Source organism: Stegostoma tigrinum, chromosome 43 (genome assembly GCF_030684315.1).
Source record: "Stegostoma tigrinum isolate sSteTig4 chromosome 43, sSteTig4.hap1, whole genome shotgun sequence".
Classification (NCBI taxonomy): domain Eukaryota; kingdom Metazoa; phylum Chordata; class Chondrichthyes; order Orectolobiformes; family Stegostomatidae; genus Stegostoma; species Stegostoma tigrinum.
In genome coordinates, this window is record NC_081396.1 from 11,277,368 (window position 1) to 11,297,455 (window position 20,088).

The 20,088-nt window shown below is 43.1% G+C and overlaps 1 protein-coding gene across 7 annotated transcripts in view; it reads right to left on the reverse strand.

The window, feature by feature from the left end:
* Window positions 1-8,563, reverse strand: part of LOC125449150 (gastrula zinc finger protein XlCGF7.1-like) — a 54,684-nt gene extending 46,121 nt beyond the window's left edge. For 5 of the 7 annotated variants that reach the window (XM_059641737.1, XM_059641738.1, XM_059641735.1 and 2 more), the window contains exons 1-2: window positions 8,010-8,233; window positions 6,829-6,958 (exon numbers count right to left, since the gene is read on the reverse strand). The gene's annotated coding sequence lies outside the window, so the exon portion shown is untranslated. Of the gene's footprint in view, window positions 1-6,828; window positions 6,959-8,009; window positions 8,234-8,461 lie in introns of those variants that run through there. The other 2 variants (XR_009443137.1, XM_048524807.2) reach the window with 2 other exon arrangements.
* Window positions 8,564-20,088: the final 11,525 nt, after the last annotated feature.

Consider the following 20,088-nt stretch of genomic DNA (forward strand, 5'->3'; position numbering starts at 1 on the left):
AAGGTAAAATTGGGGGAGGGCTCAGCACAGGTTAAAGTTTCCACAACAAGTACTAGGTCAGAAAGTAATGGAAAGGGTCAGGAATCTAACTTCAGGCACAGCATGGGACAACTACGAGAAGAGGAGCAGTCAACTGAGAATATCGTACTTATATGCACACAGTGTATGAAACTAGGTAAATGAGCTTGCAGTGTAGATTGAAATTGGCATCTACAGTGTTGTGGATATTACAGAGAATGTGGTTACAAGGGGATCAGGGCTTGGAACTAAATATTCAAGGATACACATCCTATCGAAAGGACAGTCAGAGGGGGTGGGGTTGCCTTGTTAGTAAGAAATGAAATTATAGAATTGGAAGGGATAAAAATCTGTGTGGATAGAATTAAAGGACAGCAAAGGAGAAAATGATGATGAAAGGAGTTGTACACAAGCCTCCTAGCTGTTGTCAGGATGTGGGGAAGGAAATAAACTAGGAGATAGAGGTGTGTCAGGAAAGCATTATTACAATAATCATGGGAGACTTAGATACGCAAGTGAACTGAGAAAAATCAGACTGGCAGCGAATCTCAAGAAATCACATTTGTGGAATGTCTATGAGATTTTTTTTGGAGCAGCTTATGTAAAGACTAATAAGGAACAGGCAATTCTGGATTTAGTGATGTGTTATGGGGCAGACTCAATTAGCACAGGGGAGGTGGAGGAATGCCTCGTCTGGAGTACTGTGTCCAGTTCTGGTTACCCTGTTATAGGAAGGATGTTATTCAGCTGTAGAAGGTTCAGAAGAGATTTACCAGGATTTTGCCAGGAATGGAGGGTTTGAGATTTAAGGAGAGGCTGGATAGCTGGGACTTTTATCACTGGAGCATAAGAGGTTCAGAGGTGACCTTACAGAGGTTTACAACATCATAAGGAGTGTGGATAAGGTGAATGACAGGTGTCTTTTCCCTAGAATGGAGATTTCAAGACTAAGGGGGCATTTTTTGAACCTGAGAGTAGAAAGATTTCAAAAAGATACGAGGGGCAATTTTGTGCGTGGAAAGAACTTCCAGAAAGTGTGGTGGATGCAGGTACAGTTACAATGTTTAAAAGACATGTGGATTAAGTATACGAATAAAAAATGTTTGGAGGAACATGGGCCACGCACAGGCCGGTGGACTTACGTTGTGGCCTGGGATTATTGTCAGAATGGGCTGTTGGACTGAAAGGTCTGTTTCTGTGATGTATGACTCTATAGCAATGACCATAATACAATAGATTTCACACTGCAGTTTGAAAGGAAGAAGATTGAAACCGATATTTTATGATTGAGTAAAGGTAACTCAAAGACATGACAGAGGAGCTGGCCAGAATGGCATGGAAAGGGGAGCCTAGCAGGGAAGTCAGTGGAACCGCAATAACCAGAGTTTCTTGGGTTATTCAAAAGACACTGCAGAAATTCAGCCCAAGGAAGAAAAGACATTCTAAGGGACTGAAACAACCATATCTGACAAGGAAAGTCAGAGAGAGCATAAAAACAAAAGGAAAAGCATACAATGTGGTGAAGATTAGTGGAAGTCAGAGGAATGGGAAGCCTTTAAAAGCCAGCGCAGGATAACTAAAAAGCAATGAGAGGAGATAAGATGAAATATAAGAGTAAGCTAGTTAGTATTATTGAAGGAGGCCACGAGATTTTTTTAGTTTTATGAAGGTTACAAAGAGGCAAGAGGGGACATTGGACCATTGGAAAATGAGGCTGGACAGGTAGAAATGGGGAACAATAAATGGCGGAGGAACTAAACAGGTACTTTGCAGAAGTTTTTACAGTGGAAGACATTAGCAGCATAGCAGAACTTCAGAGGTGAGTGAAGTGGTCATCATGGAGGAAAAGGCACTGGGGAAGCTGATTGGTCTGAAGAAGGGTAAATCACCGAGAGTGGATGGACTACACCCCAGATTTCTGAAGGAGATAGCAGAAGAGATTGTAGAGGCATTGGTGATGATCTTTCAGAAATCACTGGAGTCAGGGAGGGCCCCAAATGACTGGAAAATGGCTAATGCAACACCCCTCTTTAAGAACGGAGGGAGACAGAGGCAGGAAACTACAGGCTAGGTAGCCTGGCCTCAGTTGTTGTTAAGGTTTTAGAGTCTATGAGACTGCACAGTACTTGAAAGCGCTTGGTAAAATAGGGCAGAGTCAACACAGCTTCATCAAAGGGAGGTCATGTTTGACACATCTGTTAGAATTCTTTGAGGAGGTAAGTAGCATGTAAGATGGAGGAAAACCAGTCGCCATAACCTATTTAGATTTCCAGAAGACCTTTGACAAGGTACCACACAGCAGGCTGCTAAATAAGATAAGAGCATGGTGTCAGTGGCAAGGTAGACTATTGGCTGACTAGCAGAAGGCAGAGAGTCAGGATAAAGGTCTTTTACAGGACGGCAACAGACTTGTGGACTTCTACAGGGACTAACGTTGAGTTCACAACTATTCATGTTACGTATTAATGATCTGGACAAAGGAACTGAGGGCATTGTTGCTAAATTTGAAGATGACACAAAGGTAGGTAGAAGGACAGGGAGTGTTTAAGCAGAGGGAAGGCTGCAGAAGGACTTGGACAGGCTTGAAAATTGGGGAAAGAAGTGGCAGATGGAATATAATGTGGGCTAATGTGAACTTATGCATTTTGGTTGGAAGAATAAAGGCACAGACTATTTTCTTAACAGGGAAAGGCTTCAGAAATCTTAAGTGCAAAGGGACTTAGGTTCAGGAATTCTCTTAAGGTTGACATGCAGGTTCAGTTGGCAGTTGGGAAAGCAAATGCCATTTTTACATTTATTTCAAGGGGCCATGAATACAAAAGCAGAGATGTACTCTGAAAGCTGTATCAGCTCTGGTCAGACCGTGTTTAGAATATTGTGAGCAGTTTTGGGCTGGGTAGCTAAGCAAGGGTGTGCTGATCTTGAGGGGTCCACAGAAGGTTTACAAGAATGATCCTGAGGATGAACAGCTTTCATAAAAATAGTAGTTGAGGACTCTGGGTCTGTATTTGATGGAGCTTAGAGGTATGATGGGGATATGACTGAAATTGACAGATCACCGAGAGGCCTGGATAGAGTGGACATGGAGAAGATTTTTCAGCTAGTAGGAGAGATTAGGACATGACGGCACAGCCTCAGAGTGAAGGGATGACCCTTTAGAACTGAGATGAGGGGATGTTTCTTCAGCCAGAGGGTGGTGATTCTGTGGAACTCATTGCTGTAAAGGGCTGTGGAGGCCAAGCCATTGGGAGTATTCAGGACAGAGAGAGATAGGTTCCTGATTGGTAAGTGGATCAACGGTTACAGGAGAAGGCAGAACACAGGAGAATGGGTTGAGAAATATATCAATTACGATCAAATGGTGGAGCAAACTCAATGGTCTGAACTGCCTAATTCTGTTCCTATATCCTGCGGCCTTATGGTTATTATGGGTGATTTCAATCCTCACATAAATTGAGTAAATCAAATCAGTACTAACACCACTGAGGAGAAATTCCTCTGGTATCTACAAGATTGTTTGCTGATTCGATACACTGTGGCCCCAAATGGAGGATAGGCCATCCTGAACTGCATGCTTCGTAATGGCTGGGGGTGGGTTAGCTCATATTGGTGGATGGCTGGGTTGTGATGCAGTTATGCCAACAGTGTGTGCTCAACTCCTGTACTGGCTGAGGTCCCCATGAAGGCCCCATTTTCTTAACCTTGCCCCTTGCCCAAGGCATGGTGGTGACCTTCAGGTTAAAGCATCATTAGTCCTCTCTCTCTCTCTTTCACACACACAAGTGAGACAGCAGTCTGGTGATCTTCTGGGATGATGGCAACTCTAATTTCAAAATTTTAAATTATGCAATGGGAAGGGAATAACTGGCAATCCAGCTGTGTGAAGCCCCTTGTGGAACAGTGAAGAACTCAGTAATAAAAGTCTTCACTAAGATGAAGAATGACAGAGTTGATTCTGAGACTACGGGCTGAACTCTAAACAGAGGAAATTACGATGCTATGAGGCACTGACAGGGTACAATAAATTGGGGAAGATAATTTAAATGTATAACAAACATGTAAAGAGCACCTGGAGGAATCACAACTGTTGTTCATTCCCGTCTGGCACAAAATAAAACAGGAAAGGTGGCCCTGCCAAGACTAGCAAGGGATATTACGGATAGTACGGTACTGATTCCAAGGAAGAGGCATACAAATTGGCTAAAAAGACCAGCAGAGGTGAAAAAATTTAAAAAGGGACCCGAGGGACAACTTTTCCACACAGAGATTGGTGCATATTTGGAATGAAGTGCCAGAGGAAGTAGTGGAGGCTGGCACAATTGTAACATTCAAAAGGTATCTGGATGGGTAAATAAATAGGAAGGGTTTAGAGGGATGTGGGCCAAATGCTGGCAAATGGACTAGATTTATTTAGGATAGTTGGTTGGGAGGGACAAATTGGACCGAAGAGTCTGTTTCCATGCTATATATCTCTATGACCTGATGACTGGGAGCAGTTCAGATTTCTGCAAACGTGGACTAAGGGATTGAAGAAGAGGGGAAAAATGAAGTATAGTAAGCAACCTTGCACGGAACATACAAACTAATTGTAAAAGCTTCTAAACGTATAGAAGAGCAGAAAAAAATTTATGAAAACAAAATCGCTCACAACCAGAAACAGGGGAAGTTATAACGTGGAATAGAGATGGCAAATCAATTAACTACATATTTTATGTGTGTCATCCTTTGAGTGACAGACCCATCACTAAAATGCTGAGGAACAGATGACAGGGAGAAACTGAAGGAAATCTGTAGAGTATTGGTGTTGGGGAAATTGATGGGATTAAAAGCCAACAAATCGCATCGCCTGGTAATCTACACCCCAGAGTACTTAAGTAAGTGGCCTAAGAAATAGTGGACACAGTCTGAAAGTTGGGGTTTGAATCAAAATAGAGGAAATCAATGGTCATCTTTCAAGATTCTGTTGACTCTGGAACAATTCCTATGGATTGGAGGGGAACAAATGTAACCCTACTACTTGTTAAATAATGGAGGCAGAGAGAAAACATGGAATTATAAACTGGTTAGCCTAACATTGGAAATCATGACTGGATTGGACAAAGTCAGTCAGCATGGATTTACAAAAGGACAATCATGCTGGGCAAATCTGCTCAAATGTTTCAAGAACGCAATGTTTTAGAGTTGATAAGGAGGCAGTGGATGTTGTTTACTTCAGCTTTAAGAAGCCATTCAAAAGGTCCCATAGAAGAGATTAACATGTAAAATTAAAGCACATAGGATTGGGGGTAGTGTATTGACACACATACAGAACTGGCTGGCAGACAGGAAACAAAGAGTTGGAATAAACAGGGAACTTAGAGTAGCAGACAGTGGCCAGTGTGGTACTGCAGTGATCAGTACTTGAACACCAGCTATTCAGAATATACATCATGATTTAGTGGAAGAAACTTAGGTGTCATATCTCCAAGCATGGAAAAAACATGAAGGTGGGTGGAACAGTGAACTGTGAGGAGGATGCGGATATACCTTATTCCGATTTGTATTTGATTGCGTTTGCAAAAATGCAAGGCAGATGAAGTATTACATAGATAAATGGTATCCTGTTTAATCGCAAAAACAGGAAGGCAGATTGTTGAGATACATTGGGAAAGGGGGAGTTGAAGTGAGACCTGGTGTCCTTGTATACAAGTTGCTGGAAGTAAGCATGCAGGTCCAGCAGGAGGTGAAGAAGATAAATGTATGTCGTCCTTCATAGAGAGAGGATTTGAGTACAGCAGCAGGGATATCTTGCTGAAATTGTACAGGATTTTGGTGAGACCACATCTGGAGTATTTTGTGCAGTTCTGAAATATTTACCTGATGAAGGATGTTCTGGCCATGGAGGTAGTACTAAAGGTTTACCAGACTGATTCTACAAATGGCAGAACTGGTGCGTGAAGATAGAATGGATTGGTTAGGACGAAAATCACTGGAGTTGAGAAGAATGAAGAGGATCTCACACAAATCAATAAAATTGGAAGAGATAATGGGAACTGCAGATGCTGGAGAATCCAAGATAATAAAATGTGAGGCTGGATGAACACAGCAGGCCAAGCAGCATCTCAGGAGCACAAAAGCTGACGTTTCGGGCCTAGACCCTTCTTCAGAAACCTGGGTTCGATTCCACCCTTGGGTGCTCCAGTTTCCTCCCACAGTCCAAAGATGTGGATCGCCATGCAAAATTTTAATAGTGTTCAGGGATGTGTAGATTAAGTGGGTTCTTGGAGGATGGTTCTAGGTGGGATGCTCTGAGGGTCAGTGTGGCCTCATTGGGCTGAACAGCCTGTTTCCACAGTGTAGGGATTCGATGAAAATTCTAACAAGAATAAGGCAAATGCAGGAAGAATGCTGTCAGTGACCAGGAAGTCCAGAATCAGAGGGGTCACAGTTTAAAGAAAATGGGGTAGGCTGTACAGAACCTGAGGTAAAGACAAATTTCTTTACTTAGAGTGTTAAGTCTGTGAAATTCGCTGTCACAGAAAGCAGTTAAGACCAAAACATTGAAAGCTTCCAAAAAGGAGACAGATATTTTGCGAGGGCTAAATGTATTGATGGGTATAGATGTAAAGTGGAAACAGGTTAGTGAGTGGGATTATCAGGCATGATCACACTGAATAGAGCAGGAGGATCAAATGCCACAATGCCCCTATTTTCTATGTTTATATTACATTATACATGGGATAGAAAAATAACAAAAATAATATTATTGTCACTGACAGAGAGATCAGCACTACATTATCACCAGTGGATGAAAATTCTGTCATTCCTTACCAAACAGCAATCTGGGAGTAGCTTCACCACACAAACTGCAGGTACAGGAGGTGCGGGGTGATTTTGGAATCTCCTGAACTGGCTGTTGTGCCTCTTCATTTACTCTCCAGTTATCAAATTGCTGAATATTCTGAGAAAAAGTAACATATATGGAGGAAATAAGTAAATATATCCAGAACTTTGCTGAAACTGGTTACATTCACCGCTGACTTAGAAATTAGATAAAGTTTTCCACACCTGCGAACCACTCATTATCCAAGGCCTGCACGAAGGCTTGGTTTCCATTGTTTGAAACTGTTTAACTGAGCTGACAATTTACATTTATTTTATTTTCTGTTCAATATATCCCTTATCTGTGTCTGTCAATCATTGAGTGACAGTTATGAACATAGAAAATTATGTTTAAATTACAGATATTGACTAGATTGCCTAGTTGTTTACATTTATTTTGTTCAGGTTAGTGTTATTTCTTAATACTGAAAGAACTATGAATGCTGTAAATCCGTCAGATTAAAACATTGAATTACCCTCAAAACTGCACACAACATCATAACCAGACTTTATGAATAACAGAACTTGGTCAGCCAGTTTATAGAAAGCGGAAATAGCACTAGCCAGCAAGAGTTGCTGGAAAAGCTCAGCACTTCTGTGAAGAAAAATCAGAGTTAACGTTTTGGGTCCAATTCTGAGGGAGGGTCAATGGACTCCAAATGTTAACTCTGATTTTTCTTCAGAGATGCTGCCAGACCTACTGACCTTTTCCAACAACATCTGTTTTTGCTAGTGCTATTTCCCCCTGCTATAAACTGGCTCACCAAGTTCTATCATTCATAAAGTCTGGTTACGATGTTGGGTGCAATTTTGAGGGTCATTCAATGTTTTAATTTTAGTGTTACAAATCCAGTAATAGTGAGGCTAAGATTACGAAGTGTGGAACTGGATGAACACAGCAGGCCAAGCAGCATCTCAGGACCACAAAAGCTGACGTTTCGGGCCTAGGCCCCTCATCAGAGAGCCTCTCTGATGAAGGGTCTAGGCCCGAAACGTCAGCTTTTGTGCTCCTGAGATGCTGCTTGGCCTGCTGTGTCCATCCAGCTCCACACTTTGTTATCTTGGATTCTCCAGCATCTGCAGTTCCCATTATCACTCGTGGTGAGGCTAATATGTTTTAGGTTGCTAACCTTGTATCTGATGGTCAATATTAGCTCAGTAACAGAAATTATCTCCAGTGCAAGGCAAACAGCTCCGGACCGTGGGGAGATAAAGCTGTGAAATCAACAGCGTAACCTGCAGGTAGTCTTACGGTCTAATCCTTCCCACCGGGAGTAATGAAACAAGACTCGCGCGGGCGGCCCACTACAGAAACTGGGATGTCGGGGGTGGGTGGGCTACACACGGCCCCACCCGCTCATTGTTACTTCCACACACTAACCGCGCCTGCGCAATCTCCCTCCCGCTGAAGCAAGTGGCGACCGTTAGCCGGGGTCTGTTTCTAGGAAGGACCGTGAGGCTCTCTGCGGCTTAAATCGCAGCACCAGAAAACCCCTGTTTGGGCCTTTAACCTCATCCAGGCAAACACAAAAACTTCTTGCCTGAATATTGTGCCGAACGCTGCCCTCTTACTTTCACTCACCGCCTTTGCGAGTGACAACCAAACATTCCTTTCCAACCATCACTCGCAAGCACGCATGCTCACAATCACAATTAACCACGCGCCGAACCAGCCTTGTTGATGACGTTCACGACCAATAGAAACCATGGGGTGGGGCTGGAAGATGGAACTGGTGACGAGAGGCGGGGTTAGTACTCCAACCAATCAGTGAAAGAGGAGAGTGGAGGCAAACCTGTGACTGTACGAACACAGCAGGTCAGGCAATATCAGGAGCAAGAGATAGTAGGAACTGCAGATGCTGGAAAATCTGAGGTAACAAGGTGTAAATCTGGATGAACACAGCAGGCCAAGCAGCACGAAAGCTGACGTTTCAGGCCTAGACCCTTCTTCAGAAAGTTATCTTTCTTCAGGAAGGCGGGGCTGGAGCTGTGACTAAAGCATGCGCCGTAGGTATGGTAGAACAAGAAGAACAGCTTCTGCTCACTCTTTACACCGCATTGGTTGGAAGCAATTCCAACCATATATCTCAACAAGATCTAACAGAGTTACTCAATTTACCAGCACCATCAGTCTTTCACTCTACAAAGTAGAAGTTTTGTTTATTGTGCCAATAGGAATTTATTGTGCCAATGGGAAAAGATTTTCGAGATCAGTGCGGCTGGAAAAGCTCGAAGAATTTCACAATCGTGTGCGGCTCTCGAGGATGTGCCTGGGTATCAAGATTGTGGAAGGAGAGACTGTGGACCTTCCTGCGGGAGCTGCCCAGATTTTCCCCAATGATTCCTAGACTCAAGGGTTATATTATGAGCAGAGGTTGCAGAAATCAGTCTGTGATTCGTTATGGCACAGAAAGAAGTCATTTAACCTATTTCATCTATCCAACTTTCTGTGTAAAAATGCAATCTCCCTGATTCCCCTGCTCCCTTCGCAAAATCCTGCAAATTTAAATTTCTTAAATGCCCATCTAGTTTCCTTATTTAAGTCATTGATTCCCTGTGTTTCCACCCACAAGATAAGGGACTGTGTACCACCACTTTTTCTGTGGCTAAAAAGAGTTTATTCTTTGAGTATTTGTTGTGGTTGAAAGAGTTGCGCGTATGTTAGCCTGAAGATATAGAGGTCCCTGCTTCAATCCTGGGTTTCACCAATCAATTTTGGGCAGCACAGTGACTCAGTAGTTTGCACTGCTGCTTTGCAGTGCCAAGAACCTGAGTTTGATTCTAGCCTTTGGTGAATGTCTGCATGAAGTTTGCACATTCTCCCTTTGACTGCATTAGTTTTTGTTTTCCATGGCCCAAAGATGGGCAGGCTAGTTAATTTGCCATGCTTCAAAAAGCCCCATATTCTCCAAGGATGTGCAGGTTAAGTGGGTGGGTGGAAGAGCCTGGATGGCATGCTCTTCAGTGGGTCAGTACTGACGTGATGAGTGGAATGGCCTCTTCCTGGGCTGTAGGGATTCTAGGATTTTCTCTGTTGTCCATCTTTGAGTTGTTTGGGCTGAATGCACTATCCAACATTTACAACTTCCATACATCACTCAGTTGAGGGTACTGAAAGCAGGGTAGCTAAGAGATAGATCAAAAACTATGCTGTGATAAAGACATATCAGAGATGATGGGAACTGCAGATGCTGGAGAATCCAAGATGATACAATGTGAGGCTGGATAAGCACAGCAGGCCAAGCAGCATCTCAGGAGCACAAAAGCTGATGTTTCGGGCCTAGACCCTTCATCAGAGTGGGGGATGGGGTGAGGGTTCTGAAATAAATAGGGAGAGAGGGGGAGGCGGACCGAAGATGGAGCGAAAAGAGGATAGGTGGAGAGAGGATAGGTGGGGAGGTAGGGAGGGGATAGGTCGGTCCAGGGAAGATGGACAGGTCAAGGAGGTGGGATGAGGTTAGTAGGTAGATGGGGGTGCACCCCCCATCTACCTACTAACCTCATCCCACCTCCTTGACCTGTCCGTCTTCCCTGGACCGACCTATCCCCTCCCTACCTCCCCACCTATACTCTTTTCTCTCCGTCTTCGGTCCGCCTCCCCCTCTCCCTATTTATTTCAGAACCCTCACCCCACCCCCCTCTCTGATGAAGGGTCTAGGCCCGAAACGTCAGCTTTTGTGCTCCTGAGATGCTGCTTGGCCTGCTGTGTTCATCCAGCCTCACATTGTATCATCTGTGATAAAGACAAGTTTGCAGGGAGATATAGATAGGTTTAATGTAAGGGTGAAATATCTTGCTGATGGAGTGTAAGGCAAGAAAATGTGAAATCATTCACTTTGGCAGGAAGAGTAAATACAGCAAAATATTCCTTTAAATGGGGAACGATTGCAGAATTCTGAGGTGCCGAGGGATTTAGGGGTTATAAAGTACAAGTCACAAAGTCAGTTTGCAGATTTGGCATGTAATCAAGAAAACTAATAGGCTGTCTCTTTTCTTATGACAGGAAAGAACAAAAATGTAAGGGTGTTCTGCTTCATTTGTGCAGAGAATTGGTGTGACCACATCTCAAGTACTGTTTCCAGGTTTTGGTCTTCTGCAAATTTATTGGAGGTGATTCAGAGGATGCTTATGCAGTTGATACCTGCAATCAGTGGGTTGTCTGAGGAGCTTATGTTGGGCAGGCAAGACGAAAAGGCAGTGGGTTAGAACTGCTGATTAAAACAGGAAAATAAGTTGATTGTGAGCAAGGATATTGGCTCTGATGGAGTAGAATCTGTATGAATTGAGCTTACACACAAATGGAGAGAAAATGCTAGTAGTGTTGTATATTGACTCCAAACTGCAGTAGCAATATTGGGGAAAGTAGCAGAATGAAGTTTAGAGGTGTGATTAATAAAGTTATGGCCATGATTGTGGGTGACTTCACCTGCATATAAATTAGGCAAATGAAATCAGAAGCAACACCATACAGGAGGAATTCTTAACATGTTTATGGAACAGTTTTTATGAATAAAATGTTCAAGAGGCAACTGGGTGTTGGGTAATGAGAAAGGAATAATTGACAATCTAATTGAGCATGGGCCCTTAGGGAACAGTGACCACAATAGGATAGAATTCATCATGAAGATTGCGAATGATGTCATTGTTAGGTTAGGGTTCTGTAATAAAGGAAATTATAATGGTATGATACATGAGCTAGCTGTGATAAATTGTGAATCAGTATTTAAATAGATGATGAGAGATAGGTAATCATAAACATTTAAAGAGCTTATGAATTATGAAAGTTCTTCCTCCCATTCTGGCATAAAGGCAATATGGGAAACATAGTCAAATCATGGTTAAAACAGGGAAATGATGGTTAGTATTAAATCTAAGGAAACAGTGTGCAAATTGGTTAGATAAAACAATAGACCTGTGAAATGGGAACAGTTTAGATTTCAGCAAAGGGAGACAAAGGGATTGGAGAAGAGGGAGAAAATAGAGTATGAGAGTATGCTCGCAAGGACCAAACAAACCAAAAATTTGTTTTATTCATTTGCAGGATGTGGGCATTGCTGGCTAGGCCAGAATTTATTGCACATCCCTGATTGTGCTGAGAGCTGTTAAGAGTCAACTGCACTGCTGTGGAGCTGGAGTTACATCTAAGCCAGACCAGGTAAGGATGACAGTTTCTTTCTCTAAAGAACATGAGGGAAATAGGTGGTTTTTTTTGATGATTAACAAGGCTTTCACAGTCATCATTTAACACTAAGATTGATAGTAAAAGATTAGTATAGTGTCTCCTACAATCAGAAACAGGGCTATTTATAATGCGTTTTGGAATGATGGCAGACCAATTGAACATGTCTTCATGCTTTTAAAAGGAAGGATACACACTAACGTCGCAGAAATAAGGGGGATCACAGGGTTTAATTGGAAGGAAGAAGCGAGAGAAATTAGTATTAGTAGGAAGACTATTTTGAGGTAATTAATGGGATTAAAAACATATACAACCCCAAAGCTGGATAACCTTCATCCCAGAGTAGCTCAAGAAGTGGATCTCAAAACAGCAGATGCACAAGTGCTTATCTTCAAAATGTACACTCTGGAACAGCTTCTATTTATTGCAGGGTAACAAACATAACCCCAGAATTTCAGAAGGGAGACAAGGAGAAAACACCGATTTTGCATGGCATTGGTAAAGAGGAAAATGCCAGTGAATACTATAAAAGGTGAGTCAAAATCCTGAATTCCCATCCTTGCAGCATTGTGGGTCTACCTATAGCACATGCATCACAGCAGTTCAAGAAGGGAGCTCACCACCACCTTCACAAAGGCATCTAGGTTCAATCAGGGATGCCACATTACTTGACTGAATTTTTAAAAAAAACATTTTTAGGTCAGGTTTAATGTGGAATTGAAGCCTCAATCGATCAGCTGTGACCTTTGAGACCCGAGGAACCAAATGGACTACTGCATTCCTTATTTTGTATGGTCTCTACCCCTTTCTACCCAAAATGCATCATTCAACCAGGAAAGCTGTATTTGCTGGAAATTAGATGGATGAGGGATGATTTGATTAAAATTGTCCAGATGTTAATTGAAGCTGGTCAGGTAGATAGAGAGCAGCTATTTCCACTGGGTGGGTGAAGGGGGAACTTGGATACCTTCCTCACCTGCAATAATCAGACAAGACTTGAGTTTCTTTGTTCATTGGTTTATTTGAACATACACATGACGAACAGAAGTAGGCCGCTTGGCCCTTAGAGATAGTAGGAACTGCAGATGCTGGAGAATCCAAGATAACAAGGTGTAGAGCTGGATGAACACAGCAGGCCAAGCAGCATCTTAGGAGCTTCCCCCATTTCTGATGAAGCGTCTAGGCCCAAAATGTCAGTTTTCCTCTTCCTAAGATGCTCCTCACTTGGCCCTTAGAGCCTGCTCTGCGACTCAATAAGATCGTGGCTAATCTGATTTCAACGTCAGCTCTATGTGCCTGCATATCCTGATAATCTTTCATCATCTTGGTCATTGTTACATTGTTGGATAGAGTATTCATGAATTGGAAGGCAGGAAGTTAGAATTTATTGGTAAAAATGATGGTAGAGAAAAGAGTGCTGTGGTCCCTTTAAGAGTGACATGGTGGTTCAGTGGTTAGCACTGCAGCCTCACAGAGCCAGGGACCCGGGTTCGATTCCAGCCTCAGGCAACTGTCTGTGTGGAGTTTGCGTACTCTCCCCATGTCTGCGTGGGTTTCCTCTGGGTGCTCTGGTTTCCTCCCACAGTCCAAAGATGTGCAGGCTAGGTGGATCAGCCATGCTAAATTGCCCATCGTGTTCAGGAGTGTGTGTGTTATAGGGGGATGGTTCTGGGTGGGATGCTTCAAGGGGTGGTGTGGACTTGTTGGGCCGAAAGGCCTGTTTCCACACTTGGGAATCTAATTGAAGAGTTTGTGTTTTGTCTGCTTGTAAGTTTATAAATGCAGGTGTACAGAGAGTGCCCAAATAGAAACATTTTGTACAGAACTGGTGAGTAGCATTTTTCCAAGACAACAAGTTTGAATTTAAACAAAGCACCTAGATACAGAAAGCCGATTGAATTTAAATCTGACAGTGTTGACAACCTGAAACCAATCATAAGAATTGATTATGTCATTACGTGTATATAAGATGAGGGCATTTGGAAAATTGGGGAGAGCCAACTGCCATCTGAAAGAGAGAGACAACTGTCACCTGCCAAGTTAGTACCATTCTGCTCTCAGAGACAGCCCATCTAATTGATCAAAGGTACTACAGTATTTTAGCTCAAAGTCCTCATTGAAGACATTATAGAGATAGAACATGCCTGACTGCAGAATTAATGGAAGAAACCGGAGATGACAGAATATTCCAGAGGACAGTCTGTGTGAATTTGTACAGATTACATTATAATTTATTGCTTGTTACTAATTGGGTTTATATTAGTTGGACTTGTTTTTATTTAAACAGCATTCCCATTAGAGAGTAGTTAGTAGTCTAAGGGGTTTGTAAGTAATTTTGTTAATTTGTTCATTGTTGTGTTAAATAAATAAATTGTTTCTTATTACTTGTATAGCGGATATAACAGATTTTCCTTGTTTAAAATCACTCTTTTAATAGATGAAGAGAGAAAAGGTGAACTTCTCTGGATGTTTCAGGAGTATTTATTGGAACAGAATCTCTACTGCCATCATAACATATCAGGGCATGTGTTTACCTTTAATTATCAGAGGGGTTTGGCCATTCCCCTGCTGTAATGGTCATTAAGAATTCTACTACCACTCTACAATATTAGGAGATTCTGCATCCACTACCTTTTAAGGAAGCAAACTCCAAAGACAGTAAACCCTCAGAGAAAAGAAGTGTTTTCCTCATCTCTTTTTTTTTAATGTGCTCACCCTTATTTTTCAGCCAGTTCTAGATTCTTCCACAGAAGGGAACATGTTTTCAATATCTGCCTGGTCAGGTACCTCAGCATCTCTTATGTCTGTCTTCTCTTTCTCTTCTAAACTCTAGAGGACACAGGCCTATCTAGCCTGTCTAGCCCTTCCTCCTGAGGCAATCCAGGTATGAGATAACAAGGTGTAGAGCTAGATGAACACAGCAGGCCGAGCCGGAAGGCTGACATTTCGGGCCTGGACCCTTCTTCCTGATGCTACACCTTGTTATCTCGTATTCTCCAGCATCTGTAGTTCCTACTATCTCGTTCCAGGTGTGAGTTCATGAAACCTTTTCTGAACTGCTTTCAACATTTCAACAACCTTCTACAAGTATGGTGGCCAGTAGCGAACACAATACTCCAGATGCAGTCTCAGCAGTATATAAGGGAGATTGCACATATCTGAAAGTGGTGCATAAATTCCCACTTGCTTATGGTGACATATTTTCAGCAAGACTAGGTCAGTTACATGTATCCAGTATCCAATGTCCTCCGAACTGATAGCAGCTAGGGAAATGTTGGTTTGTATGCAGAAGATGGAGGGGGAGGGGTTTAAAAAGTAAACAATAGGTAGCGATAGACCCCAAAGAGAGAAATGAACAGTTGGACAGACAAAAGAGTGCATGACAATCTGGCAAGGATGAGTACCTATTAATGGGGACTGTTAGTGGCTAATGATGGGTTGTGTGTAATAGCAGACAGTGGTAACAAGACCTGGTGTGTGGATATTGGGGTAAGGACATAGGAGAGCTCAAGCCCTAAAGTTATTGAAATCAGTATTGATTCCAGAAGGCTACAGGGTCCCCAAGTGGGAAATGAGGTGCTGTTCTTCCAGCTTATGCTGTGCTTTGCTGGAGTACTACAGCAAGCCTGAGACAGATGTTGGCCAGGATATATGGCGATAAGTTCAAGTGGCAGGCAACTGGAAGCTCAGGGGTTTTGTTTTGCAGACGGAACAAAGGTTCTCTGTGAAGTGGTCACTGAAGACTTCATTTCCCCAATGTAGAGAAGGTGACATTGTGAGCAGTGAATGCAGTAGACTAGTTTGTGTGAAGTACAGGTAATGTGCTGCTTCACCTGGAAGGTATGTTTAGGACTTGGGTGCTGAGGAGGGAGGAAGTAAACAGGAAGGTGTTACACCTTCTCCAGTTGCAAGCCACATTTGTGCATGTTTATGGAAGGGGGTGGGGTTTGCAGGCGTTGTAAGAGAGGACCAGGGTGTCTCAGACGGAATGGTCACAGTGTACGTCTGACAAGGTAGGGGAGGCTTCTCATTAGAGGTGGTGGAAATGGCAGCTAATGTTCCACTGGATATGGATGCTGGAGGAATGGGGAACTCTATTGCTGCTCTAGGAGGGAAGAGAGGGGATGAGGGTGTGAGTGCAGTAGATGTGTCAGGCTGAGGGTCCTGTCAACAACAGTGCTGGGGAACTCTGTTGAGGAAGAAGGTTTACATTTTGGAGGCTCACTTGTTGAAGTTGGCATCATCAGAACAGTTGAAACTGAGAGGGATGAACGAGGTGAATGGAGTAGTCTTTAGAGGAGGTGGGGTGTGAAGAAGTGTAGGCAAGGTAACTGTGGGTGTCATTGGGTTTAAAGTGGATATTGGTGGCCAGCATATACCCAGAGATGGAAACCAATGGCAAGGAAGGGATGAGTCAGAGATGGATCAGATGAAGGTGAGAGCAGGGTGGAAACTGGAAGTAAAATCAATAAATCTTTCCAAATCCAGATGAAAAAAAGTAACTGGCTGTTGGGTAATGAGATAAGAACAACTGACAATCAAGTTGAATGTGCATCCTTAGGGAAGAGTGACTACATTAGGATAGAATTCTTCATGAAGATGGAGAGTGATTGTTATTGTTTCTGAGATGAGGGTCTTGTAATTTAAATAAAATTATAATGGCATGAGGTAGTCATGATAAGTTGTAGATCGGCATTTAAGTGTATGATGGGAGGTAGATAATGGCAAACATTTAAAAGGCACACGGACAAGTGACAGAAGTTCTTCTTCCTGTCCTGGCATAAGAACAATATGGGAAATATGGTCAAACCATGGAAAATAAAGGAAGAGGAAACTGAAATTTAAGGAAACAGCCTATAAATTGACTAAATAAAATGTCAGACCTGAGGATTGGGAACAGATTAGACTCCAGCAAAGGGAGTCAAAGGCATTGATGAAGAGGGAGAAAACAGAGTATGTGAGTTCACTTGCAGGGTCCATACAAACCAAAACAGATGTAACAGAGAGGGAGGTTTCTAAAGTTTTCTAAAAATCATTCACAGGATTTGGGCATAGCTGGCTAAACCAGAATATGTTGCCCATTGAGTCAGTAGTCAATTGCATTACTGTGAGGCTGCAGTCACGTGTAGGCCAGACAGGATAAGGCTTTCAATTTCTTGCCGTAACAACATTAATGAAACAGGTCGATTTTTTTTTTTCCCTGATGATCAGCAACAATTTCATGGTCATCATTAAACTCTTAATTCAAGATTGACAGTAAAAGATTAGTAAAGACAAATAAAGGGTCTCCTACAATCAGAATCAGCGTAACTAATTAGGAGGTGCAAAGTGATGTCTTCAAAGAGGACACAAACAACATGTCAAAAATAAAGAGGATCACAGGCTATAACTGGAAGGAAGAAGTGAAAGAAATTAGTAATATTAGGAAAATGATATTGGGAAAATAATGGGATTAAAAGCAGATGAATCCCCAGAGCCTGATAATCTTCATCTCAGAATATCTCTGGAAGTGGCCTTAGAAACAGGAGATGCATGAGTGATTATCTGCCAAAATTCCAGACTCTGGAAGAGTTCCTGTGGATTGGAGGGTAAATAACAGGACCCCAATATATATGAAAGGAGGCAGAGAGAGAAAACGTGGAATTTGCATTACAAAGTGTGGAGCTGGATGAACACAGCAAGCCAAGCAGCATCTTAGGAGCACAAAAGCTGATGTTTCGGGCCTAGACCCTTCATCAGAAAAGGGGGATGGGGAGAGCGTTCTGAAATAAATAGGGAGGGAGGGGGAGGTGGATCGAAGATGAATGGAGAAGATAGGTGGAGAGGAGACAGACAAGTTAAAGGGGTGGGGATGGAGCCTGTAGAGGTGAGTATAGGTGGGGAGATAGGGAGGGGATAGGTCAGTCCGGGGACGACGGACAGGTCAAGGGGGTGGAATGAGGTTAGTAGGTAGGAAATGGAGGTGCTGCTTGAGGTGGGAGGAGGGGATAGGCAGGAGGAAGAACAGGTTAGGAAGGCGGGGACGAGCTGGGCTGGTTTTGGGATGCAGTAGGGGGAGAGGAGATTTTGAAGCTTGTGAAATCCACATAGATATCGTTGGGCTGCAGGGTTCCCAAGCGGAATATGAGTTGCTGTTCCTGCAACCTTTGGCTGGCATCATTGTGGCACTGCAGGAGGCTTAGTATGGACATGTCATCCAAGGAGTTGAAATAGTTTGCGACTGGGAGATGCAGTTGTTTACTGCGAACCCTGCAGGTGTAGCACTTCCTGCGGTTGCAGGGGAAAGTGCCGGGTGTGTTGGGGTTGGAGGGGAGTGTGGAGCCGTCAAGGAAGTCACGGAGAGATTGGGCTCTCCGGAAGGTAGACAAGGGTGGGGATGGAAACATGTCTGTAGCGGTGGGGTCGGATTGTAGATGGCGGAAGTGTCAGAGGATGATGCATAATATCTGGAGGTTGGTGGGGTGGTATGTGAGGACTAGGGGGATTCTCTTTTGGTGGTTATTGTGGGGGTGGGGTGTGAGGGATGAGGTGCGGGAGACACGGTTGAGGGCGTTCTCGACTGCTTTGGGGGGGTGGGGAATGTTGCGGTCCTTGAAGAACGAGGACATCTGGGATGTATGGGAGTGGAGTGCCTCATCCTGGGAGCAGATGCGGCAGTAGCGAAGGAATTGGGAATAGGGGATGGAATTTTTTGCAGGAAGGTGGGTGGGAGGAGGTGTATTCCAGGTAGCTGTGGGAGTCGGTGGGCTTGAAATGGACATCGATTTCTAGGTGGTTGCCTGAGATGGAGACACAAAGGTCCAAGAGGTGAGGGATGTTTTGGAAATGGTCCAGGTGAACTTAAGGTTGGGGTGGAAGGTGTTGGTGAAGTGGATGAACTGTTCGAGCTCCTCTTGGGAGCATGAGGCGGCGCCGATACAGTCATCAATGTAACGGAGGAATCAGGTACAGCAGTAGACCACTTGGCCCTTTTGAGCTTTCTTTGCCACTCAATAACATCATGGTTGATTTGATTTGAACCTCAACTCTATGTGCCTACATATCCCTGATAATCTTCGTTATCAAGAATCTATCCACCTCTGCCTTGAAAATATTTAAAGACTCTGCATCCACTCCCTCTTGAGGAAGGAAATTCCAAAGACACTGAACTCTTTGAGAGAAAATAAATATTTCCTCATCATTTTAGAAAGTTCACCCTTTTTCAACAATGACCCCCAGTTCTAGATTCTCCCACAAGAGGAAACATATTTTCAACATCTATCTGATTGGGTCCTCTCAGGATCTTTTATGTTTCAATTTAGTCTCCTCTTCTAAACTGCAGAAGATACAGGCCTAGCCTTTCTTCGTAAGGTAATTTAATCATTCTAGGTGTTAGTCTACTAAACCTTCTCTGAACTGCTTCCAGTTTATTACTAATCTTGTAGAAGTACCATGACCAGTACTGAACATTACTCTAGATGCAGTCTTATCAGTATGCAAGGGAAATTGTACATATCCGAAGGTGGTGCACAAATCCACACTTAATTACAGTAATATATTTTGAACAAGACTAGGTCATTTACATTTATCCAATTAAAGACTGGCACAGGTTCTAGTCAGCCAGTTGTACAGTTTGTATTGTTGGACAGCCAACATTATTGTGGTATCACGTGAACCTCCCACTATCATCACAATCCAGCAGCTTTCATTCCACTTTTACCAGTTTTAAGTTTACTTCATAGGCAATTGGAAAGGGAGGATCTACAGACAGGAAGCTCAAATGAAATGTCGGCTCAAGAGTTTTCAGCGACACTTGATTCTGAGGAGCAGAATATTATCAGTCTTTGAACAGAGATGAAAAAAGCATCATTCACAGTGGAGAGAAATTGTACGTATGTTGTGTGTGTGTGTGTGTGTGTGTGTGTGTGTGTGTGCGCGAGGCTTCAGTAATATGAGAACTGTGGGAAGGGATTCCATTACCCATCTGAGCTCTCAAATCAATGGCGCAGTGATACTAGGGACAGACCATTCATCTGCACCAAGAGTGGGCA